The following is a 6,000-nucleotide window of genomic DNA, read 5'->3' on the forward strand; positions in this document are numbered from 1 at the left end:
GGCGGTTGCACGGCATGCAATTTGAGAGGTGTGTTCGCAAGCAGCTGGTTGTAATTCAACCATTTGATCATCTGAGTCTGTAGAAGTTTCTGTTTATTGTCTCGGCGTTCTTTAGCAGCGGCAGTGAAATTTTGTTATATTGAAATCATGTAAAAGCACACTTCGTTATATATATTGAGGTTCTAAATGGTATTCTATGGACAAGAAGTTACAAAAAGATAAATAATTTGTCATATCGACGTTTAACTGTATAACAAACGTATGAAACCAAACAAATAATGAAGCCAAGAAGAGCATCTGAGAAATTAACTACGTTTTTTTTTAAATTGTAATGTAAAATAGGTAATAAGAAAAGGGGAAATGAAAGTGGAAGAATGGGTGGTTTGTGGATTGGTTTCCCACTGGTAGCAAGTTGTCTTTTCTTACACCCTAATTTGCCTTTTCCTTATTATTTCTGCTCTTAAATTCAAGAACACAGCTAATTCTTCCCATGCTTGACTTTGCGTCATTATCTGTTTAACTTCATGTGGTTGCTTACCGTTGGTTTAAAAGTGGGTGTGACTGCTTGTGATGTCTTTCAGCGCCCCTGGTGAGACTACCCGAGGCAGCCCAGCAGCAGAGAATGGTGCTTGAGGAGACTCCAGCACAACAATTGTACCCAAGCTTCGATGCCCTCAACATCCTTGGTCTCTGTCCCTGGAGGATTAACAAACCTGTGAGTAATTACAGCACATTCTCATTAAAATGAAGTCACATTCGCCACAAAATTACGTATATTATATCCTATATTCGTTACAAGCGTACGTGCTGGTATTACCAGGATAAAAAAAAATTGTGCACATTCCACACACTGTGGGAATATTTTATATACAGTTAAACCTGCTTATAACGAACCTCCATATAACGAATTCTTGGATATAACGAAGTTTTTCGGTTCCCCGCCGTTACTCCATAGAAGCACATGTATTTGAGACCTCTACGTAACGAAGTGGCAGCGGGAGACCCCCTCGATATAACGAATTTCCCCCTCCGACCACCTAGAGATTTCGCCCCAAATTTTGTCATTTTTGCACGAGCAGCAACCGGAAGCACCTTCTCCGCCGCGAAGGAATGCGAAGCGAGCGCACGTGTGCGTGCGCGCGTGTGCGAGGCGGCCCTGCATCCCTCGACCCGGCGATCTTGCCGCCGCGGGCGTGACCTTTCCCCCTCCCTTCATTCAAATCTGATCCTGCCGCTTGCTGCAGCTGGCCTAGCCCGCCAAGCCGGCACTCTCTCCTTTTCCAGCTGATGTTGCCGAAGCGCTGGTACACGCTGTGGCACATCAGACTCGATGAGCGCGGACACGCGCTGTCAAACGCTGGCGGCGTGTGGAAGCACCACTGGAGAAGCGAGCGAAATGACCTTCGTGCTGTTGTCTATCGCTTCAACGCAAACTGAGCGCCGAGAACACACAGCACGGAGAAAGCTACGAGCCGCCGATGCACCTACACTGCTAGACTCTGCCCCAACGCAGATCGCTTTCAAGATACGGCCTGTGCGACCGCGCGCCGCCTCGCTATCCCTCCCCCCTCGCTTCCTCGCCGGTGCCTCGAGTGCAACGGAAGAAGGCACGCTTCCTCCCTGCTTTTCTTGCGTGCGCGAGATTTAGACGCGGTCGTCGGCTCCCCTCGCACGTTTTCACTCGCACATACAGCATACAGCGCGCGGCGACTGCGTTATCGCCCTTGGACTTTAGGGTACGGCCACGCTAGCGGCAAAAACACGCAGCAAAAACGCGCTTCAGAAACGCGTGGCAAAAGCGGCAGGAATCGGGGGTCTTGCGGCGTGCCGCGCGAAATGGGTTCTGCGGCAAATGCCGCGTGCCGCGAGATGAAGAACCAATCAAGAGCGACGAGGGTGACGTCACCGAGCCATCACAACCGGAACGCCGCCGGTGCGAGAGCGCTCGCGGTGTTGCTCGCCTGTTCAGAGAGCGCGGGAGATCTGGGGCGCGATCTTGTACGCGTTCTAAAATGGAACGGAGGCGTTCCGTTCCATCGAGCCGCACACGATTGGTCAATTTGAACTTCGCGGTTCAAATTGACCAATCGTGTGCGGCTCGATGGAACGGAACGCCTCCGTTCCATTTTGGAACGCGTACAAGATCGCGCCCCTTATCGCGCTGACGCGCGGCGAGACGCGCGTGCCACGGTGGCCTCGCGGCGAGACGCTGACGCGCGCATTTTTTGCTGCTAGTGTGGCCGTAGCTTTATATACAGAATATCTATGAGCCAAAACCAATTTTAGGGCCACAACGTGTCATGGACACCATCTTTATATAGCAAATACGGATCTCAAGGGTCATACTTTTGCTGGCGGAAACCGAAAATACGTCATAGTAGTCGCCCCCGGCACTTTGGGCGGCCAATGCCATTGTCAAGCCACCAAGCCAAGCGACATGAAAAGTCAAAATGGCCGCTCGGGCCGGCGCGGGCTGGCAGTTCGCAACGTATGATGCGGGAATGGTCCCACAGTTGCGACGCAACAGCGGGGTTACCAATGCATTGAGTTGTATGGGAGCTGTGCCGGGACCGGTCGAAAATGACGTAACAGCCGGGAAAACGCAGCCCCCGGGAACGTTACAGCGAGGTTCTACTGTAACACTATACGACACTACGACGCCATCGTGACGCTCGCTCTTCGTTTCCGTTGCCTCGCGCTTGTGCGAAACGACATGCGTCCACGCATCCAGTACCTGGTGTGACATTCCGAGGATGAGTGCTTCGACAAAAACGGAAAACGGGTGCGCGTTACAACTGAGGGCGCGTTAGAATCGAGTAAATACGGTAAACGTTTATTTTTCGAATTTTCCTGCCGAACCTGCATATAACGAAATCCTCTTTATAACGAAGTTTTTCGGGAATTTGTCAATTTCGTTATATCCCGGTTTAACTGTACGTTATGGTGAAGCATTTTGCAGGTATCTGGCTATCCAGCACTGTTTGGCGTTTTGCAAAGCAATGCCATGTAGACCAACATGTTTGTATGAATTGAGTAGTTGTGTATGCGTGTGTGCGGGTTGCTAGCATACGTGTGATGACAACAGCACGACGATGACGATGTTGAAAGCAATCGTATGTGAGCAAGGGCATGATTTATACACCAGGCGTTCGACACGAGCACATGATGTGGCTATTGTGGGCTTCTACATTAGTAGTGGGATGAGCTAAGCGAGAGGAACACGGATTGTGACGTCATCAGAGACTACGTGTTACACATTCGTACATACCGATGGCTATGTCATGTGGTGTATGTTAAAACAATGATAATATTTGTACTTTGGTGAAGGAGTGTTAAGACATGATTTATTTGGGTGGTTGTGAAGTTGGTACAACATCACACAGTTTCTATGTTGTGTAAGCCGCTAGGAGGATAGTACTGGGAAGAGTGGGCCAGTCCCGTAGATAGTGCTGTCTAATGCAGTGCCTCAAGTGTGAGCTTTCACAGGGAAAGAAGACGAGTAATTGGCACGAGGCGTACGCAGCTGAGTGTTTCAAAGAGCTGGCTGGCTTTGGAAGGAGAGGAGTTATGCGTGCGATCGGGGCCTAATGGTTATTCTTCTTTTTCTTTTTTCGTTCCGGTGCTTTAACCATTTTTTTGCAATAATTTTTTCTTTTCAGTGAAAGAAAGTGTTTTATTAAAAAAAGAAAAAGTGGCCTAAAGGTTAGAACACCAGGCTGCTGTGCTTTACGACAGATTCCAACATCGGTCACACATTATTTTCGTGTAAAGCGAGGCGAGACAGGAACCTACCTACCTAGCTACCTACCTACCTACCAACCGCAAAGTGCCAAGAATGAAGCAAGAAATGCTTCGCATTAAAAAAAATAAGAAAAAAAAAACTTCACAGATGTTCGCAAATCCGAGCAACTAATACAAAAACAGGGTTAGGTGCATGTGCCTCAAATTGCCATTTGTCGCACCACGGTGGAGGGAAATCTGCCTCTAAGTCTAGTCATTACACATCCACCGTTCCACAACCGTGCTTCCACACATCTAACTACCGTATTTACCAGATTCGAATGCGCCCCCGAATCTAATGCACACCCAATTTTCGCATGCTTAAAGTAAGAAAAGAAGCGCACCTGAATGTAACATGCTGCCAAGTCATAAATGAAAAATATAGCGCCCCCCCCCACATTCGTGAAGAGAAAAGACAAGACGTGGAAAATTTACCTTCACAGACTGGAATTTTTTCAATGAATTTTAATACTGAAAGCGGCTCGTCGTCACCATTTACACTTCATTGGCCACAAATACCAAACACACAGGAGTGGTATATTTGGGCGATCATTTTTAGGGATATACTAACATCACTTTCTCAAGATTCTGCATCGGACTTGTTGAAGCATGTGTCCGATAGTGTTCCTGGCACTCCGCACAGGTAGCGAGCTTGGCAGAGTTCCAGAAAGACTGGGGCCAATTACGTCGACACATCCTGTGCCGAGTCGTGTGAAATTTCACGAAAGTGATAGCATCTTTGAAAGTTATCGGCCCACAACTTAGCGGGGAAGAAGCCGCTGATTGACGCAAAATACAGACCTGAGTATTCCCCCATCTAAAAATGCTAAACGCCATGTATCCCACTCGCTATAGGGCTAAGTGCCCTTGGTGCGGTGGCATACCCACCCTAATACATATAACCTGGGAGTGCACTAAGCATCCTCCTAGGCCTACTAACAATATCACAATGGAGCAGTGGGAGGCACAGCTCGCCCGTTCTGACTTGGCAGGACAAAAGTCCTTAATTAGCCAGGTCAGGCAGGCAGCAGAGGCCAGTGAGGCCGTGGACTGAGGGGCTCCGACCACCGCTCCTTAAAATGTCTTCCTGTCAAATAAAGTTTATATATATATATATATATTGGCCCAAATACTGCTCAATGTCATAGTTGAACATAAAGTGAATTAACAGCGACCTTCATAAAATCGTGCTTTGTCGCCATTTTGTGATCGCGGCAACGCTGCTTCTGATGGCTCTGACGGTAGGCTGTTGCTAATGCCATGAACGCGGTTTTGGTTTTGTATTGGATTGTAGCGCGCAGGCAATTTTCAAATCAATTTTCTCGGACTAAAAGGTGCGCATTAGGTTCAGGTAAATACGGTGCACACGCAATACAGCTCACGGGACACTCCTGACACCGCGCTGACTGTTGTTGCACTCGCCGCTCTCCTTCCCATCAACCCTTGCACCTGCTTCACATCCCAGCACACTCTCACAACAGTAAAGCTGTGCAACGGAGAATATGCTTTAGAATAGTAAACTGCTGGACTAGTTGCGATATTTAATGCGACAGGTGGTACACCATAATACTGTTCTTAGTGGAATTATATTCAAATGCATCACAGTTGCAAGTGAATGTCTTTCAGTTTCAACCTGTCTAGCTGCCTTTCTGTACATTTTAGCACTCCTTTTACCTAGAACTGTATAAGCCAGCTTATTTAGCATATTATTTACTTTACTGTATTATTTATTTACTGTAAAAGTGAGTTTAATTTAATCCAGCAGTATGTTATAGTATCTGTGTCATTATGAGGTTCAGCTCTATGTTGGTTTAGAATTGGAATTAGTTACCATTCCAGACAGTGGCTCAGTGTGTATGTACCTCTCCCAGTGGTCTCAAATGAGTGTTGAACACCCAGCAGCTGTTTAAATATTGAATGTGTTTTCTTGTGTAGTGTAGCTCCAAAACTTATACTATTGTACTGTAAGTTTTTCGCATTGTCGTGCACAAGCTCTTCTGTTGACTGCAATGTGTTTTCTTGCTTGTTAGTCTGTACTTGCCGTCTTAATCGTAAAGAACAATCATTTGATGCAGGTGTTTGATCTGGTGCTCGAAGTGTTTCTCAACAAAGGCAGCGATGAGCTGGACATCCCCATCCCCCCATCAGAGCACCCAGCCCCACCCAAGTTTGAAGTGTAAGTAGAGGAGGATGAGGCTAACATGGCCGTATATTGTTATA

At 47.3% G+C, this 6,000-nt stretch overlaps 1 pseudogene; it reads left to right on the forward strand.

Annotated features, from left to right (window-relative positions):
- The window catches only part of LOC119434516 (DNA-directed RNA polymerase, mitochondrial-like), a 30,345-nt pseudogene extending 24,358 nt beyond the window's left edge, over positions 1 to 5,987 (forward strand).
- Positions 5,988 to 6,000: the final 13 nt, after the last annotated feature.

The sequence above is a fragment of the Dermacentor silvarum genome, unplaced genomic scaffold (genome assembly GCF_013339745.2).
Source record: "Dermacentor silvarum isolate Dsil-2018 unplaced genomic scaffold, BIME_Dsil_1.4 Seq117, whole genome shotgun sequence".
Classification (NCBI taxonomy): Eukaryota; Metazoa; Arthropoda; class Arachnida; order Ixodida; family Ixodidae; genus Dermacentor; species Dermacentor silvarum.